This window comes from Streptopelia decaocto (assembly GCF_964273445.1).
Source record: "Streptopelia decaocto genome assembly, chromosome: 1".
In the NCBI taxonomy this organism is placed as follows: Eukaryota; Metazoa; Chordata; class Aves; order Columbiformes; family Columbidae; genus Streptopelia; species Streptopelia decaocto.
The window spans coordinates 49,181,143-49,193,167 of NC_138663.1; positions in this window are offsets into that span (position 1 = coordinate 49,181,143).

The following is a 12,025-nucleotide window of genomic DNA, read 5'->3' on the forward strand; positions in this document are numbered from 1 at the left end:
CATGTAAATGCTGTCTCCTCAGTTTCTACAGCATTATATATTTCCATATGTCAACCTACAAGTGTCAAAAATATGAGACAAAAAAAGTTCGTGTATAATGTTAGAATAACATTAGGAGTACGTACTTGACTCTGAAACATGCAATTGTATCAAACCACAAGAATGGATGCAAGTATGCTATCCTTTAACAAAAGAATATGGAATACCAGAGAGAAAAATTATCAAATTGACTTTCAGTATTGTATAATTATTTGAAAGATTGATAGAAGATTGTACTGAGAAAGCAGAGAAATCAGTAGGAAGCCGGTATTAAATACTTCAATCTAATATTTCAATAAGTAATTGGGAAAATAAGATTTTTCATTTTTATGGTTTCTTGCACCTGCTGCTCTCTCTTGAATGCTAGTGATGCTATGAGTAGTTACTAAGGAAACAGAGATTCTTGGATTTAATTAGGACTTGTCAGGTAAAGCTCTTTAACTTCTGTGACTTTTTTTTTTTTAAGAAAAAACCTGCAACTTTCAAAACAATGTAGCTAAAATCAGTCTGCATATACCTAGTTGCTGAGAAAAGATCCCAAACAGGGTTAAAATAGCCTGTAGCACTTCTTCCTCATTCATTTACAACAAAAAAAAGAGAGAAAAATGCCTAAATGTATACATACAATTAAGAGAAGGAATGATGGTGAAAATTACCGTGAAAATGACCACTTCTAATTTATTCCTTATTCTGCAATATTGTCTCAGAATGAAATTAAAAAATATATAAAATAGCATTTGAGGTCCATTTAGAGTCCTTGTGTGTTATAACCTCTGTCACAGTAGAAAATAATATCTACCTATAGCTCACTTTGATGGCAGTATTTCACATTTTACTGATAGCTCAGATTCCAAGATTTCATGTCGAATAAACTTATCAAGGGGACAATTAAAGGGCAACAAAATTCTTATCTGACAGAGGTGTCCATTTCCTCCTCTCTGTGGTAGGGAAAGGATTTGTATAAGGAAATAAATGTGGCCTGAATGAGTTCTCGGTCACTGTGGAGCTGCTGAAAACTGCTCAGATCTATGAAGTTGAATGAAAAATCACAGAGAAGGAATTTCAGGCAGGCACTAGTCCTACAGAAAGCTGTTAATAAAATACTGAAAAATGTGACAGGAACAATGTTCTTAAAGGGAAAGATTTGGGTTCTATATGCAATTGTGTTATTTAACCCTTTTGTCTTTCATTTTGACACTATTCTTCTTAGTTGTCTAGAAATTAACTTTCTAGAAAATACCAAAAAGTAACCAGAAAAAGGAAGTAGTTTTGTTTTTTTCCTTTTTTTCTTTTTAAAAATATTTTTTATTTTGATCTTATTTAATTTTATTTATTTTCTTTCTTGATAGTTTCTCGCTAATTTTCTTCCCCTGTGACATCCTTCTCGGTTAGTTCTGATCCCAGGGTTTTACAGACAATATTCTCTCGAGTTCTCTGGACTTTTCTTAAGCTATTATAACATTCCTTTCACCAGAGTCTCTTTTCTATGTCCCTTGACTCCCTGTTTTGCATTTACTCCTCTTCCTGTAAAGCTAACTTCAATTTCAATTTTATCTTCACCTCAATGTCTTAATTTTGTACTAGGTGATAATGAGGCAGTGATTACGTGAACTAATACCCCAGGAAGACCTAGGAATTCATAAATATAATGAGTAGTTCTTCTATCCAAGAAACAGATAGGGATTCTGCAGTAGTGCTATCATTAGCACAGTTCTATGTTAAGTTCCTTTATTTTTTTTTTTTTTTAATTTGAATTTTGCCAAAGAAATGGGCAAAAATGCAAATGGTAGGGCTTTCCTCGGTGGAAAGAGAATACAATATTACTGTTAATGCAGGTCACCATTATTAAACTGGATTTGAATTGTTTGTGTCATACATGCATCTGTTTATTCTACCATGGCTATATATTATAATTTAATGCAACTTAACTTGTTATTTGATTTGATGAACTGACAGAGTAAGAATATATCCGATCTCATTTTGTGCAACAAATGACTAATTTCTGACTATGCCTTGTCCAAGGTCCATCAAGAACATTCCTAATTAACATTTGAATACTGTCTTAACTTGCAATAATGATCTGTAATTAGTTAGACATATCGACATCAGTAGTGATAAAGCTGTCCTGAAAATATATAATAATTTTGAATAGCAAAGAGTATTTTAGAATTGAATTTAACAAAGTGATGGTTAGAAAATCAGATTTTTTTTTTTTAGGCTAACTGGATTGTGTAATACTGAGACTTTATAATCGTAATTCTGCTAGAAATTGTAATACAGCTTCATCTATATAATATTCTTGATTAAAAAACAACAACTACAAACCCATGAATTCACAAAATATGTTGTTGTCATTTGCCTATAGACATAATTGAAAATCTGTTGGTATAGAACATGGTCTGTATCTGCATTCTGTTTCTGTGATAAATTAATGATTATGTGAATTTTGTGACAGCAAGACCTGTCATCTGTGGAAGCAGTAGAGCAACCGGTATGTCGAAGTGCTCCTAAATCCTTTCTTATGAGTAAGGTGGATACATCACAATTGCTATTAGAAATCTGGCAGATTTCCATTAAATTATTAATTGTTCAGGAATATTATTTTGTTTGTGTGCATGCTTTTTCAGCTGATGGATGGACTCTTCAGTGATGGCCAATACAAAAACATGAAAAAAAAAAGACACATAGACACATCCTTTAAACTTAGTTAAATTACTTGCATTTGTAACACAATGTTATTGCCTTTCTCTTCATATACTACTCCAAAAATGTTTCCCAAACAACCAGAAATTTGATTCACTTTTAAAGTTTTCTTGAAGACAATTAAGATCACACGTAATTTAAAAACTACTCCTTGCCCTTTGAACAGTAAAGAGCCAATGAGAAACAAAAAAACAAATAAAAACCACAAACAAAACCTCAACACGTAAAATAAATTGCACTGCTTTGAATATAAGTTGAAAGATAAAATCAACAGTCTCATGCATCTACAGTATCAGCATAATGAAATATAATGCTTCTTATATGGTACAGTTTTACAAAGATTTGTATACGTTTTAAACACTGCTTATGGACTGTCAGTATGTAATTTGTATTCTGGTTAACGATTGTGCTGCAATGCAAGTGGAAAGAAATATTATCTGCACATTATATGTAACAGCTTGTCCAGGGATCAGGGATCAGGATGCATGTAGATATTTCAATCCCAGCTACTCTTTATCAAAGATGGACTGCTCCATATATCTTTCAGAAGGGAAGTTTATGAGCTTCTTTAATAACTTCTTCAGTAGTGCAAGACCTTATCATGTAAATTATCCTGTAACACTTCATTCTAGATGTGCACTATAATTCAGTTTGCTGAGTGATAGAAGAGGGTGCAAGATAACAGGGAGAATAATCTAATTCTTGTTCTCTTGCTTGTAAGTACAGTAATTACCTGGGTTGTAACCTTGACCCTTGCTATTTGTTGGTCCTTGAAAATTACTGTGATTAAATAGCATTCCTCTTGCAATTAAATGCAACCTGCAGTTTAATAATGTTTCCTGTTGTCAAGCAACAAATACTCCAGCAGTTTTTAATGCTCTGCAAGTCAAATTAATAGAACTGATCTAAAATATTGCAGTAAATAAAATGAATTATGATTTATCTTCCTCTACAATCAAACTCAGATAATCTCACAAGAACACAACTTTAAACTACAATTAAAATACTAATATTTTGTATGCACAGTTAATATTTTAGGAATATAAACCACATATTTATGCTATTGTGTTATATTAATATATATATACACAATGACAGCTACTTTTCTGATGTGTCAGATAACAAAGTAGATCACACTGTCATGCATTTATCTTAGACTGTTTAAATCAGTCAACACAGTCATAACTATAAGTATACATGTTATTTATGTGGGCGGGTAAGATTATAAATAAAGAATACTAAACAGCCTGTAGGAGAACTGTTGTTTTTACATTTTTCATTCTGTTTCATAAAATAAAACCTCAGTCAGCTTTTGTTTGTACTAACATAAGGTACTATTGGCCTCATTATCTTTTTGTGATCAATGAATTGGAACTCACGTTTAAAAGAGGTGCAATAAATAAACTAAGAAGTGAGGTAAGCAAATTGGGAAAGGTACAATTATACTGACATGTGGGACCACCACTCAACATAATTTGAAAATTAGTGCCAAATATAATTTGCTCACTTTGAACAGGTACTGCTTCATTGTGAAATTACAAAAGACTTAAAGTCATAATTTCTAACATAAGCCTGAATACATCAGTAATTAGAATGAAATATACGTTGATCAACACAAAGATACGGTTTGAAGAGATGGAAACAACCACAATATTTTAAGAAATATATTTGAAAGGGAATTATGCCATATGGTTGGTTTTCATTTGGTAGTTCTGAATGATCACTATCAAAACTATTCATGGGACTATAGTAGTTTCAGTTAAATTTTAATCAATAAAAGGCTTTTATATCAGTAGAGTCCAGGTGAGTCGGGAAAGATCTCAATGCATTTCATTTGTGTGAGGATTAGGGCATGTGAAACATTGTTTAGTATCCTACTCCACATTAAATGAAAATAACTTATTACATAGGAAACGTGAGTTTCATCTTTTCCTTATCTTGAGTTGGAGTGAGTGTCTGAAAATAATTATGTTTCTTTTTTTTTTCTTTTTTTTTTTAAATGAGAATCTTTGAAAAGTCTAAGTGGTGTCCAAAAAACCTTATTCCCTTCCCTTCCCACTTTTACTTAGGAATAGTTTTGAAACGTTACAGCCTAGCATCTCTTAGCCATAGAAGTGGCATCCATCTAGGGACAGTGGAAATGGCATATTTTATTTATGTTCGGATACCATACCTATCACATTTTTGAAGGTGGTACTTATATATGCAAATTTTTAGGGGAAAAATCCCCAATATTTAGTCATGTCCTTTATTCCTATGCCAATTTTTGTTATTTACATAACAAGATGAGTCATCAGATGGTCAGACATATTTTTGATCTGGGTGGAAATACTTCAGAACTTTGATAGGTATATTTTTGCATGGATATGAGTACTTTTTTATTGCTAAAGGCATTCCAGTTCTGATTTTAGTCTGTCTTTCCACTTGAAACCTGTCACCTGCACACCCTGATGCTCCCATCTCTACTTTCCCCGGTCTACCTGCCAGCTTGTAGGCTGCTGACTCTGTACTACAACCAGCACAATAGATAATAAGCAAATACTAGTAATCCTATTATCCAATAAACATTACCCAACTATAGGTGTGCTTAAATCTAGCTGTCAGTCAGTGCAGAGTAATTGTACCTATTTAAGCATCAGTGACAGCAGTGTCATGAAACAAAGACCAGTATAATACTTGAGTGTCAATGGAAGGCATTACTGTACCTTGTTTGTTTTGTCACTGTGACCTCTTTGTGCAGAGCAGAGGAACCCAGGAGAGGGATCTCATTGGAAGGCCTTTTCCACTTCCCACATAACCTCTTCCCTCTCCCTGTTTTTTTGCAAGATGACCTTGGAAAGAATATATTCCATTAGGAGAGGATGGTGGGAATAAAGCTTTGTGTATATCAACCTCCCTCCACTTTCCTTAATCAATAATATTATTTATTTATTGTAGAATAAAGTGGAAATGAAATTAACTTATTAAGTAGAAATGTAAAAACCATCTCACTTCTGTTGCTTCCACACAGGCTTGTGGAGCAGAAATAATAGAATTGCCTATTCTCTTATTTTGACAATAATGTTTACTGTTTTGTAAAAGAGCTAAGAAGACTGTGTTATTTAAATGTATATAAAAGAAAACATGGTATTCAGGTTTCTAACTATGACTTTCAGTAAAGTGAAATGATCAGTCAAATTGATATTGTCTAAGAATATATTTTCTAAGCAATATGTTTTGAAAATCTTGTAGGTGAATAACATTTGTTGCTGTATGAGGTGAATGAACAATTTTTTCCTAGATAAATATGAAACTAAAAACCCATTATGTTTGATATATTTCATGTTAATACAGGAGATAATTATAGCTCTCTCATCTAGGCAATTATATAAAACATTTTCTCTCCACAGAGGTTTGCAATGTCTAGACTATTTCTATCATAACGTTTACACTGTGTGTGCGTTTTGTTCTTACTTAAAAGCCTGAATGTGGTTTTAAGCCACAAAATCCATACACAGACATCCAGCTTTCAGGTTTTGTGTGGTTCTGGTGCATGAATGAGTTTTGTAGAGAGGGTCAGGGATTTTATTTATGCAGCTCACATAAGAGTACGATTTTTGTTTTGTTCTCAAAACCTTGCTGTCAGAAAGTTTCCAGACTGGAAGACTAAACATCATGCATTTCATCTCTGAAGTGTTTTTGTGACATCTAACATACCCTTTAGAGTTTTGTTTCTTTGTAAAGTCTTTATCAGGATTAAATTGCTGTTTCTTACATGGTTTGAGATACATGCATACCAACAGTGACTCATGTATATAGGCTTTACCTCTATACTCAAAATAGGCTGCACTGCATTTTTTTTATTTGAGGGTTTACAAGTCTGAATATGTCAATTTCATTTTAAATAGTAGGTGTTCCCTATCTAAACCTAATCTTAGTCAGCTTCCTCATATTTTTCCTTTTATTTGTTATTAAACTCATTGATGGGACTGTACATAAAGAGAAGTCTTGGGAGTCATCATAAATAGAACTGGAATGTAGCTTTTGTGTACAGAAGAAGTGATGTAATTGTCTATGCATGAAAAAGAACTTGCTTTGCATCCCTGATTTTTACAAATAAGGTTTACAAATGTTTGAAAAAAGCACAGATTTTGCACATCTTATTTCTAGCAATATATGTATATATATGTTTATATATTTATTCAATACAAATTCCATTCCTGGTCTTGTTTTCTTCATTCAGTCACACACCCACAGTTTGGACCTATGGTGCTTCTCTAAGAAGTTAAAGTTTAAATATTCAAACATCTGAACTGAAAAATTTCTGGAAGATTTAAAAAAAAAATACATGTATTGTATGTTTTTCTTGTTGATGAAATTAGCAAGGTTGAAATGAAACATTTAAACATTTTTATAATGTTTTCTGTAACATGGAGAAAAGCTCATATCAAAGGTATTTTAAAAGAAAAAAAAAAGAGAGAAATCTGAGACTGAGTTTTCAAAAGACAACTATATGAACTATTTTTTTTTTCCTTAGCCAACACATTCCAGTGGGAATAGAAACCACATAAAAGGTTTTCTTTTTTTTTGTGATATTTCCATTTCCTTCTACTGTGCAAATCAAATTTGTGAATTCAGAGTCGTTACAAGAAATGATGCATGCAACACACAAAATATTCCTTACTCCCTAAAAAAGTGTAATTTAATATTTTCTACATTAGTGTTTTGGGTTTGTTTTGTGTTTTTTTGTTTTGTTTTGTTTTGTTGTTTTTTTTTGTTTGTTTGTTTTTCCTGCTAATGTGGACACTGTAAAACAGCTATTATAATTGAAGAGAATGTGGAAATTTTGTCTTGGTTTGGAAATTTTCCACTGGAATAAAATCACTCTGACTGTGACAGTCAGGATCATGTCCCTGCCATCTCTTGCTCTCTTCTGAAATAAAACCAAAGGGAATGTGTTTTGTCTGAAGAGATTAATTCAAATTTAAGGACTCAAAGTAGAGGCATTTATTCTTATGTTAAGAGAGTTCAAATTTGAACTCTGTGCAGCAGGGCTGCAGATACTATGTACTGAAGAGGGGAAAGGGAAGAGAGGTAAACAACAGATGGCTATGTTGCATTGAATGTTTAAATTACTATATATCTACCTGGGATATTTTTGGTGTGTTAAACGAGGCAAATTTACTGTAGGAGGGCAAAACCACAAAGGAAACTGATGGAGATGCCTACTGACTATGAAGAGGTGATTATGATGGTAGCCTATTGTCTATTTCTTGCTGTTATCCTAAAAGAACATACAAAATTCTGTTATATTCTGTATTTATATAATCGAGCTACTTTTTTTATCTTTTTTTTTTCTTTTTTTTTTTTTTTTAACCTCAGAAGCATTGTGTCACTTGGGATAAGCTACCTCTGCTCACTTCACAGGGATTTTGTTGAAAACAACTAAGGTGGCTGCATGTACAAAGCTCACCACAGATACAAGTTGTATTTGAAGCCTGAGCTAAACCACATATTTTTGCGCAGATTGTTGTCACAGGAACAAACAGGTAAGGGTTATAATTTCTTCTCTGAAAGACATATCCCTTTCTTTGGCTGAAGCTTTTTTTTCACTCTGTAGTTCAGCACAGTATAACTAGTCATGAGATTTGTTTTAAACTAGCAAACATGAGCAATTATTTTATGTAACCATTTCTGAACAGAATTAAGTACAAACAAAATGTCCTAGTGTATAGGTTGATTTCTAACTTACGCTACATCATCATAGATATGTTATTATTGCTACCTCGAATAACTCAGACATGTCTACCTAGGTAGTAATCAGAGATCTGAATTGTTAGATAAACATGCCATTAGTCACATTGACCTGTAGTAGGTGTCATTACTGCTAAGCTAAAAATATGATCACTTTTTGAATATACTTTTCTTGGTACATGGACTTCAGAAAATATAGCTTATATGAATGCAAGGCATACTGTATGTATGCATAAATGTGAAGTTACTTGATGAATTTCTAAAGGAAGTAAAACTAACATAGTGTGGGTTGAAAATGAAGGAAGAAATTGCTAAACGATAATAAAGCAAAATCTGTTGCTGTGAATAGACAGCATTTGCGAATGCCTTGCTGTAGTGATGAGTACAGTTTATAACTGATGATTGGTTTGGTTCAGATAAGGAATGAACTATGATCACTCATTAACATTTGTTGCAGTGTGGAATTTGTACTCGAATCGCATATATCGGAGTAGAACATGCAGAATTCAGCACTCCTCCCAATGTCTTCAGCAGTAGTGAAGAGCTATGCAAATAACAATAACAACAGGTATGCAAATAGCAGAGGAAGTTAAACTTAATAAAAAGCAAAAGATTGCACTAAGGGTCACATTTTGGAAATCATGAGAAAAACTGCTTCTCAGGATTGCTTCTCTCAACACTTTTTTCCTTGAACATAGCTGAACACTAGCATTTATTTCTAATGCTAAGGTAAATCAAAGCATAAATGTGGAGGTTCTGTGTTTATTCTTTATTTCATTATTAAAAAATCACAAATCAGAATCATGATCGAGCTGAAAAGGAGAACAAGTGCTCCAGCTTCTCTGCTCAGTTTATTCTATATGATACTCTTTCCCAGTAACTTTCATTTCTTTCAATGGCAGAATCAGAACTATGATCTTCATTTGACAAACTCAAGAAGCTCGTGCTCAGATGCTGTATAAAAAAGTGCCAATCCATTACTAGACTATTTGTCATATGCTATCGGCAATACTGCTACAGTTTATATAATTAATGAGTTTGCAATGCATTGTCATTTGAGTGTTTCACTGATTTAACTAAAGGAGATACCTGATCCTTTCACATCTCCTGAGTCAATGGGATTGTCCCTGTGGCTTTAAAGGAAAAATTACTTTACTCTTCAATTTCAGCTTTAAGATCACTAAGTTTTTCAGCACTCCTGTCTGCATCCTGTTGCAGTTGTCATGTATAGGTTCTCAAAATAGAAGCAGCATATTTCTATAAGAAATAAAAAGAGCAGTTATGTTCTAATTTATTCTGTTATGCCATGATGCTTCTAACAGGAGGGGAAAAAAGCATTTAAATGTTTAAAACAAAATTCCCTTTTCCCCCGCTGATTTCCACTCTTTCACATCCCTCTTGCTCAGTAAAATCCAACACTGTCATCCATGCCTATTTAGCCAGAGGTTACAGGTTATGTTTTCGCCATAGGTGAAATACAACCCAGAACAAACCATCTAGTCCAGATTTACATCCTTTCATGACTATCTGTCATGATTAATGGTGCTAGATTAATTTCTGTGGAAATGTAGACATGATTGTATGAAGTTCACATTATTTTCCATTGCTGTGAAAATCTTTGTCATGATAACAGATTTATGATGTTCCACATTCTTTGCAATAACTGCCAAAAGTGTTATATAGTCCTTGAAATATAATAACAAATGGAATTACTTTTGATTTTGAAGTTTCATTTGCTAGTGACAATTTTTCATGATTACAGCTTTAGTAATCTGAAAGTAAATAGAGCAACAAACAGGCAACAAAATGCAGAATATTGAAAAGGTTAAAATAGTACAGGCAGGCTCTAGACACTGTAGTCTCCCTTGAATATTAAAATTTAAGGCTAAATTCTCATGATTAAGACTATGTTCCTGTGAATGTTCTATCTGCGCCTAACGTCATGTGTCAAGATACCTTATCTGAGAAAAAAAATTATCATTCTTGTGCCTTGGTGCTCTTTTTATTTGTTTTCTTTCCCACACATATGGCATTTTGAGAAGAAACAGTAGATGATAAATTTATATTTTGGTTATAGAGCTATTCAACAGAACCAGAGGTGACTTAATGAATTCCTTTTAGGCCTTTTGCATTGAACATATACTCATGTATGAGTGATAATCTCAATTTGCCAGGGCTGCAATGCAGAAAACAGTGTGGCTCCATTATTGTAAAGGATATTTATGACTTATGTGAACTGTTATGACTGAGTATAGTCCAATAACAAAGGAAAACTGTATCTTTATACTAATTTTATTTGAGCCAAGGAAGTTGATCTTCGGAACATCAAATCACAGATGTTTCTTATCTTTTCTTTTTCTTTGTCTTTTTTTTTTTTTTTAATAACTCAAGATTTTTTCTCAGTTCTGTTGCAAGATCTAGTGATATATTCAGGTTTTCTAGAAATTTAAGTGGTTAGGTATATTATCAATGCAATTATAGCCTACTAAGATGATATCAACCATGATTTTTGGTGCTTCTGTAGCATCAGTACTTCATGTCTGAAACTTGCTGACATAGTGTTTAGAAATAGGGACCCAGGGAATTCTGAAGAGAATTTAGGACATCTTTTATCATTCTTAAAACAAGATTTTACCTAGCAGTGTGGTATGAGGGGTGCTCTAGCAAATGACAGCAATGCTCTGCTGAAAATGTAATTAATAGCTGTGCTAAAATCTCTAGGGTATAAGTATCACTGTGTTGGTATTATGTCCTAGCTTGTTTGTGATATTTATTGGTCTTTCGTCTTTCATTTGCTTTTAGTAACTATGACTTCTACTCTGCAGCTGAAAGATGCTTTGGGTAGTTGTTGATTTACCTTGGTCTTGTCTTGTGTAACAGAAATTTATTGTGAGGAGTTTTATGGCTTTTGCTTGTTCAAGTGGAATACAGATAATGCAATCCTTGGTTTCAATTGTTAATCTTTGACATAAGTCACTAGAACTGTGAGGGGATTTTTTGTGTGTTTGTTTGTTTTTGTGGGGTTTTTTTTTTGTTTTGTTTTGGTTTTGTTTTGTTTAGATTTGTTCAGCCTTCTCTACTACAAGTGGAATGTCATTCAAATGTATCATTTTAATGATGAAGTTGGTGAATGGTAAATGGTAAAACGGGAAAAATAAGAAAAGGATTTGAGTATAGAAGCTTGGAAGTCCATTGTTTGTCATGTCACTGTTTTCATTGCCAAGATAAATTTTCTGTTTTCTACACAAGTGTTTAAATTATCAGAGTAGAGAACAGTAATTTCAAACACAGATGAGAGGCCAACAAATGTATTTGTTATCTTTTTACTTCTCTTCATCTTTACGTGAACAGTGTTGACATGTTCACACGATCACATCACAAATTGAGTTTGCAGTACTGGACATCATCTAGAAAGATTGATTCAAGGGAGAGGATGCGAGGCGAGGCGAGGTGAGGCGAGGAGAGGAGAGGAGGGGAGAAATAAAAGACTTCCTAGACTTTATAATTTGAATCTGCGAAGTCAGTGTTCCCTATAAGGTTTTGTCTGGGC